This window comes from Lepidochelys olivacea, assembly GCF_965140295.1.
Source record: "Lepidochelys olivacea isolate rLepOli2 genome assembly, chromosome: 4".
Taxonomy (NCBI): Eukaryota; Metazoa; Chordata; order Testudines; family Cheloniidae; genus Lepidochelys; species Lepidochelys olivacea.
This window is the reverse complement of record NC_140414.1, coordinates 43,876,605-43,888,986: the sequence shown is the minus strand read 5'-3', so window position 1 is coordinate 43,888,986 and position 12,382 is coordinate 43,876,605.

The window sequence follows — 12,382 nt, the reverse complement described above, 5'->3', positions numbered from 1 at the left end:
GAAGAACAATGCTGAATAAAGCAGCTTTATGTATAGTTTAACAAATGATACAGAGAATCAGGGAACTAGCTGGGAACTGGATTGGCTGGCTATATGGATACTTGGAGCAGCTTGCTATTGGATAAGTATGCTGGGAAAAAGGATGTATAAAAGCCTGTGTAACTTCCTGCTCTGTTGTGCAGGATTTGAGATTTTATTCTCCCTGTACCTTTTTGCAGCTGCAAATAAACTTTTCTGCTTCTCCACCCCGTTGTGATTATTGGGTGTAGCACACTGGGTAACGAACCACTCAAGCTGTTGTTCAGCCTCTCGGCACTGGGTGCCGGCAACAGCTTTTGGCGTCCCTGGGTGGGCGACGACGCTGCAATTTAGCCTTGCCCGGACCCCTCCTGGAGGTCGAGGATTGCGACAAGAACCGACGCCCAGCGCGCACCGGTGAGTTCATCGGGGGCCTCGGAGGAGACGCGATTTGATCAACCCCAGAGGGCACAACGGTGCAACGCACTCATATAGTGGAGAAGCTGTTGTGGACGGCGGTGAAGAACCGGTCCCTTAGACGTGGGGGAGCAGCAGCTACAGGACGGCGGTGAAGAACCGGTCCCTTGGATAAGGTAGGATCCTTTTAAAATCCGGATTATATGCTCTGTTGGAACCTGGGGACGCCCAGAGTTACCCTGTAGGTATGGGACAGGGACAGAGCTCAGAGGTTAGGGCACGGTGTACGCCCCTAGAGTGCATTCTAGCAAACTGGAAGGTATTTGGTGCGGATCCGATGACTAAGAGCCAATTAAAACGATTCTGTACAGTTGACTGGCCTCAATATCAACTAGAGGACCAGGAGTGGTGGCCACCAGGAGGGTCAATTAATTACAACACGATCCTTCAGTTACTCCTGTTCTGTCAGAGAACAAGGAAATGGAATGAACATATGTATGCGCATTTGTTTCTGACTTTATGTACTCGACCAGATATTTTACAGCGCTGTAATCTGACTCCGACTGGTTCGGTAGCAGCTAATGTTAGTCCCCAGACCCCCACCCCCACTGTAATGGCAGAGCCGGTGTCCCCTTCGGCCCCCACACCCCCACCTTATAAGGGTAGGATGCCTCGGGTTACAGAGATTGCCCCCTCGGTGGGACTCTATCCTTTGCTTACCGAGACTGTTGTGGCTTGCCCAGGGGCAGATGGACGTCAGGCTACCACTATGCAAGTTTACATCCATGTGCCATTCAATCCAATAGACTTAGCAGCTTTCAAAGCACAGGCAGGAGAGTTTTCACCAACCCAAGCAGGTTTATATCAGTCTTTGAGGGGTGCCTCAGTAGTCACAAGCCGGACTGGGATGATTGTAACGTCCTCCTGAGAACCCTGTTGTCTGAGGTGGAGAGGGATCAGGTTACAGCTAAGGCAAGGGGAGCGTCAGCTTTCAAGCAAAAGAAAGGAAGCTATCTGTCAAGTTCCTACCCCAAGTAACCGTAAGCGGCTCAGGGCATTTCTGGGTATGGCAGGCTTTTGCAGGATATGGATCCCAGAGTTTGGACTGTGGGCTAAACCCCTGGACGACCGTGTAAAAGGAGCAGATCATGACCCCTTCTATTGGACCCCAGAGGCTGATAGGGCATTTAAAATCCTGAAAAGAAAATTGATGGAAGCCCCGGCTCTGGGCCTGCCAGATCTCTCTAAGCCGTTTCAGTTGTATGTACATGAACGAAGGGGGGTGGCGCTAGGAGTGCTTACACAGCTGTTAGGAGCATGGAAGCGTCCTGTGGCTTATTTTTCTAAGCAACTGGATCAGGTTGCAAAGGGTTGGCCGGCATGTTTACGGGCGGTCGCAGCTACTGCCCTATTGCTTGAGGAAGCCGAGAAGCTAACATTGGGAGGGGTTATGCAAATCTATACTCCCCATATGGTCCGAGCCTTATTGGATGCAAAGGGAGGGCTTTGGCTCACCCAGGCTCGGATTGCTCGGTACCAGGCTAAGCTGTTAGAGAACTCTGAAGTCACCCTACAGCCTTGCCCCTCCCTTAACCCAGCCACTCTCTTGCCAGAAACAGAGGAACAGAAAGATGACTGTTTAGAGATCATAGATGTCCAGTACTCCAGCCGTCCGGATTTAAAGGATGTACCTCTCCCAAATGCAGATTATGAGTGGTACACTGATGGTAGCAGTACTGTAATAGATGGGCAAAGGAGGGCGGGTTATGCTGTTGTGACCCTCCATGACACTGTGGAAGCTGAAGGTTTGCCTGCTGGGACCTCTGCCCAGCTTGCCGAACTAATAGCCCTGACCCGTGCACTTGAACTGTCAAAAGGAAAGCGGGTCAACATTTTTACTGATTCAAAGTATGCTTTTGGTGTGCTGCATGCTCCTGCTGGCCTAGGGAAGCAAAGGGGAATGCTGACAGCCCAAGGCTCCCCAGTCAAGTACGGGCCCCAAATCCTCCAGCTCCTAGAAGCTGTACAACTCCCCTCGGAAGTGGCGGTGGTACACTGTAAAGCCCATCAAAGGGAGGATCAAGATGTGGCCAGAGGTAACGCCCGGGCAGATAGAGAGGCTAAGCATGCTGCCACCCTGCCGTCCCCTCAGGCTGAGAACGCCCATATGCATGCCCTTATCCCATCAGTAGGGGAGCTTCCAACCCCTCAGTACTCTGGGGAGGAGAGACAGCTAACTGACAAACTCAGTCTCCGGGAAAAGGAGGGATGGCTCCATTCCCCAGAAGGGAAGGTCCTCTTACCAAAGGGCCTAATCCGGCCAGTGCTGCAGAAACTACATCAAACCACTCATGCTGGCAGGGAAGCACTTATCCAACTAATGGGAAAATACTTTATCACTTCCGGACTCCGACCCCTGGCTGCCCAGGTACAAGCGGACTGCTTAGTCTGCCAAAAGACTAACCCCCGACCGGGACATCCTGTGCCACCAGCTGCCCTAGAACCCACTCCGGGCCCCGGACAAGTGTGGCAAATAGACTTTACTGAGTTTCCCCGAACCCAAGGGTTCAAATATCTCCTTGTTATAGTGGATCGGTTCAGCGGATGGCCAGAAGCCTTCCCATGCCGTAACTGCACTGCCAGGACAGTGGCCCTCAAGTTTGTTAAGGAGCTCATTCCTCGCTTTGGACTCCCCCTGTGGATGGAATCTGACAACGGGACACACTTCACGTCAAAAATCATTCAAAGCATCTCACATGCCTTACAGATCCCCTGGAAACTCCATACGCCCTGGAGACCGCAAGCCAGTGGTGTAGTGGAGCGTACCAATCAGACCCTTAAACAGCATCTCTCAAAAGTGTGCCAAGAAGCCTCACTGCGATGGCCTGATGCTTTGCCCCTCGTCCTACTCCGTACCCGCGTTCTCCCAAAGGGTAGATTAGGGCTCAGTCCCTTTGAAATTATGTTTGGAAGGGCATGGCCCATGAATGGCACCCCGGTTCTGTCAGGGGAATGGGAGTTGGGTAATGGTTTTTTGTCACAGTATATGTGTTCCCTGTCTGCTGTTCTCTTGTCTCTTCACAGGTATACCAAGGATTCCCAGCCTCTCCCCTTGGACTCTCCCGTTCACTCCTTACAGCCCGGTGACTCCGTGCTTGTTCGCACCTGGAAAGACGAGCCTCTCCAAGAAAAGTGGAAAGGACCCTATACCGTCCTGCTGATCTCCCATACAGCGGCAAAGATCGAGGGACAGAAGAACTGGATCCATCGCTCTCGTCTGAAGGCAGTACCCGCCCCCTCGTCAGCAGAACAGTGGACCGTCCAACCTGCTGACTCCTCATCTAGTGACGATCTCGGGCTAAAGCTACTGTTTAAAAGACACAAATAGCGGGCACCTTAATGCTAAAATGGGCCCACCCAGGTACTGGAGACCCTGGGTTGGGAAGACTCTGGTAATAATTAATTGGGTAACATTGTTATTCTTTGTATTGGTATTTCCAAATGGTGCATATCGGGAGCATAACTCCTTTGTTTTGCTTGCGCACCATGTTGCTACTTTAACAAACCAGACTGATTGCTGGGTGTGTGCTCCAACTCCACTATCCCCCAAAACGGGAATGCCCCTTGACATGCTGCCCTTGACCCTAGCAGAATTAGCCACCACCAAAGAGCAGGAAAGAACGGACTCACCGTTCTGGAACAAGACCTCTTTACAGCAGGCCACCTATCAGGACCAGGAGTATTCAGTTGCAGTACTCACTGAGGGAGTGTTATGTTTTACCCGAAACCAATCTGATCCCTATGGGCATCTTGTGGGAAAGAGCTCCTGTGTTATTACACAGTGGGCTGATGGGTATTGGATAAAGACCAAAAGGCGAGGCCAGCAATGTGGGTGTAATGGTTCCTCCCCTTTTAGGGAAACACTTACAAATAATCTTACCACAAAAAAGGGGTTTGAAAATGTAACTTGCCGTCCAGTTAATATCTCCAATGTAGCAAGCCCAAGTGAGAAAACTCAGAGCCAAGGCTGTTGAGTGTTCTCAAAGGGGGGAGTTGTTGGGAACACTGGGGCATGGCCACTAGGTAACTCGAGGGGATGGAAGACCACGAGTGTCGATGAAGCCGCCTCGCACTAGGCCCCGGTGTCCTTGGCCCCCCCTCGTGCCTGGAGGCACTCGCAGCAGCTCTGCGTACTAGGCCCAAGTGTCCTTGGCCCCCCCGCCTGGAGGCGCACACAGCAGTTATGCTGAGAATCTGCAACAGTATGTTGCAGAGTCAGACTGCCTGAAACTAAGCAAGGCCAAACAGGACAGATATGGAAGAACAATGCTGAATAAAGCAGCTTTATGTATAGTTTAACAAATGATACAGAGAATCAGGGAACTAGCTGGGAACTGGATTGGCTGGCTATATGGATACTTGGAGCAGCTTGCTATTGGATAAGTATGCTGGGAAAAAGGATGTATAAAAGCCTGTGTAACTTCCTGCTCTGTTGTGCAGGATTTGAGATTTTATTCTCCCTGTACCTTTTTGCAGCTGCAAATAAACTTTTCTGCTTCTCCACCCCGTTGTGATTATTGGGTGTAGCACACTGGGTAACGAACCACTCAAGCTGTTGTTCAGCCTCTCGGCACTGGGTGCCGGCAACAGCTTTTGGCGTCCCTGGGTGGGCGACGACGCTGCAATTTAGCCTTGCCCGGACCCCTCCTGGAGGTCGAGGATTGCGACAAGAACCGACGCCCAGCGCGCACCGGTGAGTTCATCGGGGGCCTCGGAGGAGACGCGATTTGATCAACCCCAGAGGGCACAACGGTGCAACGCACTCATATAGTGGAGAAGCTGTTGTGGACGGCGGTGAAGAACCGGTCCCTTAGACGTGGGGGAGCAGCAGCTACAGGACGGCGGTGAAGAACCGGTCCCTTGGATAAGGTAGGATCCTTTTAAAATCCGGATTATATGCTCTGTTGGAACCTGGGGACGCCCAGAGTTACCCTGTAGGTATGGGACAGGGACAGAGCTCAGAGGTTAGGGCACGGTGTACGCCCCTAGAGTGCATTCTAGCAAACTGGAAGGTATTTGGTGCGGATCCGATGACTAAGAGCCAATTAAAACGATTCTGTACAGTTGACTGGCCTCAATATCAACTAGAGGACCAGGAGTGGTGGCCACCAGGAGGGTCAATTAATTACAACACGATCCTTCAGTTACTCCTGTTCTGTCAGAGAACAAGGAAATGGAATGAACATATGTATGCGCATTTGTTTCTGACTTTATGTACTCGACCAGATATTTTACAGCGCTGTAATCTGACTCCGACTGGTTCGGTAGCAGCTAATGTTAGTCCCCAGACCCCCACCCCCACTGTAATGGCAGAGCCGGTGTCCCCTTCGGCCCCCACACCCCCACCTTATAAGGGTAGGATGCCTCGGGTTACAGAGATTGCCCCCTCGGTGGGACTCTATCCTTTGCTTACCGAGACTGTTGTGGCTTGCCCAGGGGCAGATGGACGTCAGGCTACCACTATGCAAGTTTACATCCATGTGCCATTCAATCCAATAGACTTAGCAGCTTTCAAAGCACAGGCAGGAGAGTTTTCACCAACCCAAGCAGGTTTATATCAGTCTTTGAGGGGTGCCTCAGTAGTCACAAGCCGGACTGGGATGATTGTAACGTCCTCCTGAGAACCCTGTTGTCTGAGGTGGAGAGGGATCAGGTTACAGCTAAGGCAAGGGGAGCGTCAGCTTTCAAGCAAAAGAAAGGAAGCTATCTGTCAAGTTCCTACCCCAAGTAACCGTAAGCGGCTCAGGGCATTTCTGGGTATGGCAGGCTTTTGCAGGATATGGATCCCAGAGTTTGGACTGTGGGCTAAACCCCTGGACGACTGTGTAAAAGGAGCAGATCATGACCCCTTCTATTGGACCCCAGAGGCTGATAGGGCATTTAAAATCCTGAAAAGAAAATTGATGGAAGCCCCGGCTCTGGGCCTGCCAGATCTCTCTAAGCCGTTTCAGTTGTATGTACATGAACGAAGGGGGGTGGCGCTAGGAGTGCTTACACAGCTGTTAGGAGCATGGAAGCGTCCTGTGGCTTATTTTTCTAAGCAACTAGATCAGGTTGCAAAGGGTTGGCCGGCATGTTTACGGGCGGTCGCAGCTACTGCCCTATTGCTTGAGGAAGCCGAGAAGCTAACATTGGGAGGGGTTATGCAAATCTATACTCCCCATATGGTCCGAGCCTTATTGGATGCAAAGGGAGGGCTTTGGCTCACCCAGGCTCGGATTGCTCGGTACCAGGCTAAGCTGTTAGAGAACTCTGAAGTCACCCTACAGCCTTGCCCCTCCCTTAACCCAGCCACTCTCTTGCCAGAAACAGAGGAACAGAAAGATGACTGTTTAGAGATCATAGATGTCCAGTACTCCAGCCGTCCGGATTTAAAGGATGTACCTCTCCCAAATGCAGATTATGAGTGGTACACTGATGGTAGCAGTACTGTAATAGATGGGCAAAGGAGGGCGGGTTATGCTGTTGTGACCCTCCATGACACTGTGGAAGCTGAAGGTTTGCCTGCTGGGACCTCTGCCCAGCTTGCCGAACTAATAGCCCTGACCCGTGCACTTGAACTGTCAAAAGGAAAGCGGGTCAACATTTTTACTGATTCAAAGTATGCTTTTGGTGTGCTGCATGCTCCTGCTGGCCTAGGGAAGCAAAGGGGAATGCTGACAGCCCAAGGCTCCCCAGTCAAGTACGGGCCCCAAATCCTCCAGCTCCTAGAAGCTGTACAACTCCCCTCGGAAGTGGCGGTGGTACACTGTAAAGCCCATCAAAGGGAGGATCAAGATGTGGCCAGAGGTAACGCCCGGGCAGATAGAGAGGCTAAGCATGCTGCCACCCTGCCGTCCCCTCAGGCTGAGAACGCCCATATGCATGCCCTTATCCCATCAGTAGGGGAGCTTCCAACCCCTCAGTACTCTGGGGAGGAGAGACAGCTAACTGACAAACTCAGTCTCCGGGAAAAGGAGGGATGGCTCCATTCCCCAGAAGGGAAGGTCCTCTTACCAAAGGGCCTAATCCGGCCAGTGCTGCAGAAACTACATCAAACCACTCATGCTGGCAGGGAAGCACTTATCCAACTAATGGGAAAATACTTTATCACTTCCGGACTCCGACCCCTGGCTGCCCAGGTACAAGCGGACTGCTTAGTCTGCCAAAAGACTAACCCCCGACCGGGACATCCTGTGCCACCAGCTGCCCTAGAACCCACTCCGGGCCCCGGACAAGTGTGGCAAATAGACTTTACTGAGTTTCCCCGAACCCAAGGGTTCAAATATCTCCTTGTTATAGTGGATCGGTTCAGCGGATGGCCAGAAGCCTTCCCATGCCGTAACTGCACTGCCAGGACAGTGGCCCTCAAGTTTGTTAAGGAGCTCATTCCTCGCTTTGGACTCCCCCTGTGGATGGAATCTGACAACGGGACACACTTCACGTCAAAAATCATTCAAAGCATCTCACATGCCTTACAGATCCCCTGGAAACTCCATACGCCCTGGAGACCGCAAGCCAGTGGTGTAGTGGAGCGTACCAATCAGACCCTTAAACAGCATCTCTCAAAAGTGTGCCAAGAAGCCTCACTGCGATGGCCTGATGCTTTGCCCCTCGTCCTACTCCGTACCCGCGTTCTCCCAAAGGGTAGATTAGGGCTCAGTCCCTTTGAAATTATGTTTGGAAGGGCATGGCCCATGAATGGCACCCCGGTTCTGTCAGGGGAATGGGAGTTGGGTAATGGTTTTTTGTCACAGTATATGTGTTCCCTGTCTGCTGTTCTCTTGTCTCTTCACAGGTATACCAAGGATTCCCAGCCTCTCCCCTTGGACTCTCCCGTTCACTCCTTACAGCCCGGTGACTCCGTGCTTGTTCGCACCTGGAAAGACGAGCCTCTCCAGGAAAAGTGGAAAGGACCCTATACCGTCCTGCTGATCTCCCATACAGCGGCAAAGATCGAGGGACAGAAGAACTGGATCCATCGCTCTCGTCTGAAGGCAGTACCCGCCCCCTCGTCAGCAGAACAGTGGACCGTCCAACCTGCTGACTCCTCATCTAGTGACGATCTCGGGCTAAAGCTACTGTTTAAAAGACACAAATAGCGGGCACCTTAATGCTAAAATGGGCCCACCCAGGTACTGGAGACCCTGGGTTGGGAAGACTCTGGTAATAATTAATTGGGTAACATTGTTATTCTTTGTATTGGTATTTCCAAATGGTGCATATCGGGAGCATAACTCCTTTGTTTTGCTTGCGCACCATGTTGCTACTTTAACAAACCAGACTGATTGCTGGGTGTGTGCTCCAACTCCACTATCCCCCAAAACGGGAATGCCCCTTGACATGCTGCCCTTGACCCTAGCAGAATTAGCCACCACCAAAGAGCAGGAAAGAACGGACTCACCGTTCTGGAACAAGACCTCTTTACAGCAGGCCACCTATCAGGACCAGGAGTATTCAGTTGCAGTACTCACTGAGGGAGTGTTATGTTTTACCCGAAACCAATCTGATCCCTATGGGCATCTTGTGGGAAAGAGCTCCTGTGTTATTACACAGTGGGCTGATGGGTATTGGATAAAGACCAAAAGGCGAGGCCAGCAATGTGGGTGTAATGGTTCCTCCCCTTTTAGGGAAACACTTACAAATAATCTTACCACAAAAAAGGGGTTTGAAAATGTAACTTGCCGTCCAGTTAATATCTCCAATGTAGCAAGCCCAAGTGAGAAAACTCAGAGCCAAGGCTGTTGAGTGTTCTCAAAGGGGGGAGTTGTTGGGAACACTGGGGCATGGCCACTAGGTAACTCGAGGGGATGGAAGACCACGAGTGTCGATGAAGCCGCCTCGCACTAGGCCCAAGTGTCCTTGGCCCCCCCGCCTGGAGGCGCACACAGCAGTTATGCTGAGAATCTGCAACAGTATGTTGCAGAGTCAGACTGCCTGAAACTAAGCAAGGCCAAACAGGACAGATATGGAAGAACAATGCTGAATAAAGCAGCTTTATGTATAGTTTAACAAATGATACAGAGAATCAGGGAACTAGCTGGGAACTGGATTGGCTGGCTATATGGATACTTGGAGCAGCTTGCTATTGGATAAGTATGCTGGGAAAAAGGATGTATAAAAGCCTGTGTAACTTCCTGCTCTGTTGTGCAGGATTTGAGATTTTATTCTCCCTGTACCTTTTTGCAGCTGCAAATAAACTTTTCTGCTTCTCCACCCCATTGTGATTATTGGGTGTAGCACACTGGGTAACGAACCACTCAAGCTGTTGTTCAGCCTCTCGGCACTGGGTGCCGGCAACAGCTTTTGGCGTCCCTGGGTGGGCGACGAGGCTGCAATTTAGCCTTGCCCGGACCCCTCCTGGAGGTCGAGGATTGCGACAAGAACCGACGCCCAGCGCGCACCGGTGAGTTCATCGGGGGCCTCGGAGGAGACGCGATTTGATCGACCCCAGAGGGCACAACGGTGCAACGCACTCATATAGTGGAGAAGCTGTTGTGGACGGCGGTGAAGAACCGGTCCCTTAGACGTGGGGGAGCAGCAGCTACAGGACGGCGGTGAAGAACCGGTCCCTTGGATAAGGTAGGATCCTTTTAAAATCCGGATTATATGCTCTGTTGGAACCTGGGGACGCCCAGAGTTACCCTGTAGGTATGGGACAGGGACAGAGCTCAGAGGTTAGGGCACGGTGTACGCCCCTAGAGTGCATTCTAGCAAACTGGAAGGTATTTGGTGCGGATCCGATGACTAAGAGCCAATTAAAACGATTCTGTACAGTTGACTGGCCTCAATATCAACTAGAGGACCAGGAGTGGTGGCCACCAGGAGGGTCAATTAATTACAACACGATCCTTCAGTTACTCCTGTTCTGTCAGAGAACAAGGAAATGGAATGAACATATGTATGCGCATTTGTTTCTGACTTTATGTACTCGACCAGATATTTTACAGCGCTGTAATCTGACTCCGACTGGTTCGGTAGCAGCTAATGTTAGTCCCCAGACCCCCACCCCCACTGTAATGGCAGAGCCGGTGTCCCCTTCGGCCCCCACACCCCCACCTTATAAGGGTAGGATGCCTCGGGTTACAGAGATTGCCCCCTCGGTGGGACTCTATCCTTTGCTTACCGAGACTGTTGTGGCTTGCCCAGGGGCAGATGGACGTCAGGCTACCACTATGCAAGTTTACATCCATGTGCCATTCAATCCAATAGACTTAGCAGCTTTCAAAGCACAGGCAGGAGAGTTTTCCACCAACCCAAGCAGGTTTATATCAGTCTTTGAGGGGTGCCTCAGTAGTCACAAGCCGGACTGGGATGATTGTAACGTCCTCCTGAGAACCCTGTTGTCTGAGGTGGAGAGGGATCAGGTTACAGCTAAGGCAAGGGGAGCGTCAGCTTTCAAGCAAAAGAAAGGAAGCTATCTGTCAAGTTCCTACCCCAAGTAACCGTAAGCGGCTCAGGGCATTTCTGGGTATGGCAGGCTTTTGCAGGATATGGATCCCAGAGTTTGGACTGTGGGCTAAACCCCTGGACGACCGTGTAAAAGGAGCAGATCATGACCCCTTCTATTGGACCCCAGAGGCTGATAGGGCATTTAAAATCCTGAAAAGAAAATTGATGGAAGCCCCGGCTCTGGGCCTGCCAGATCTCTCTAAGCCGTTTCAGTTGTATGTACATGAACGAAGGGGGGTGGCGCTAGGAGTGCTTACACAGCTGTTAGGAGCATGGAAGCGTCCTGTGGCTTATTTTTCTAAGCAACTGGATCAGGTTGCAAAGGGTTGGCCGGCATGTTTACGGGCGGTCGCAGCTACTGCCCTATTGCTTGAGGAAGCCGAGAAGCTAACATTGGGAGGGGTTATGCAAATCTATACTCCCCATATGGTCCGAGCCTTATTGGATGCAAAGGGAGGGCTTTGGCTCACCCAGGCTCGGATTGCTCGGTACCAGGCTAAGCTGTTAGAGAACTCTGAAGTCACCCTACAGCCTTGCCCCTCCCTTAACCCAGCCACTCTCTTGCCAGAAACAGAGGAACAGAAAGATGACTGTTTAGAGATCATAGATGTCCAGTACTCCAGCCGTCCGGATTTAAAGGATGTACCTCTCCCAAATGCAGATTATGAGTGGTACACTGATGGTAGCAGTACTGTAATAGATGGGCAAAGGAGGGCGGGTTATGCTGTTGTGACCCTCCATGACACTGTGGAAGCTGAAGGTTTGCCTGCTGGGACCTCTGCCCAGCTTGCCGAACTAATAGCCCTGACCCGTGCACTTGAACTGTCAAAAGGAAAGCGGGTCAACATTTTTACTGATTCAAAGTATGCTTTTGGTGTGCTGCATGCTCCTGCTGGCCTAGGGAAGCAAAGGGGAATGCTGACAGCCCAAGGCTCCCCAGTCAAGTACGGGCCCCAAATCCTCCAGCTCCTAGAAGCTGTACAACTCCCCTCGGAAGTGGCGGTGGTACACTGTAAAGCCCATCAAAGGGAGGATCAAGATGTGGCCAGAGGTAACGCCCGGGCAGATAGAGAGGCTAAGCATGCTGCCACCCTGCCGTCCCCTCAGGCTGAGAACGCCCATATGCATGCCCTTATCCCATCAGTAGGGGAGCTTCCAACCCCTCAGTACTCTGGGGAGGAGAGACAGCTAACTGACAAACTCAGTCTCCGGGAAAAGGAGGGATGGCTCCATTCCCCAGAAGGGAAGGTCCTCTTACCAAAGGGCCTAATCCGGCCAGTGCTGCAGAAACTACATCAAACCACTCATGCTGGCAGGGAAGCACTTATCCAACTAATGGGAAAATACTTTATCACTTCCGGACTCCGACCCCTGGCTGCCCAGGTACAAGCGGACTGCTTAGTCTGCCAAAAGACTAACCCCCGACCGGGACATCCTGTGCCACCAGCTGCCCTAG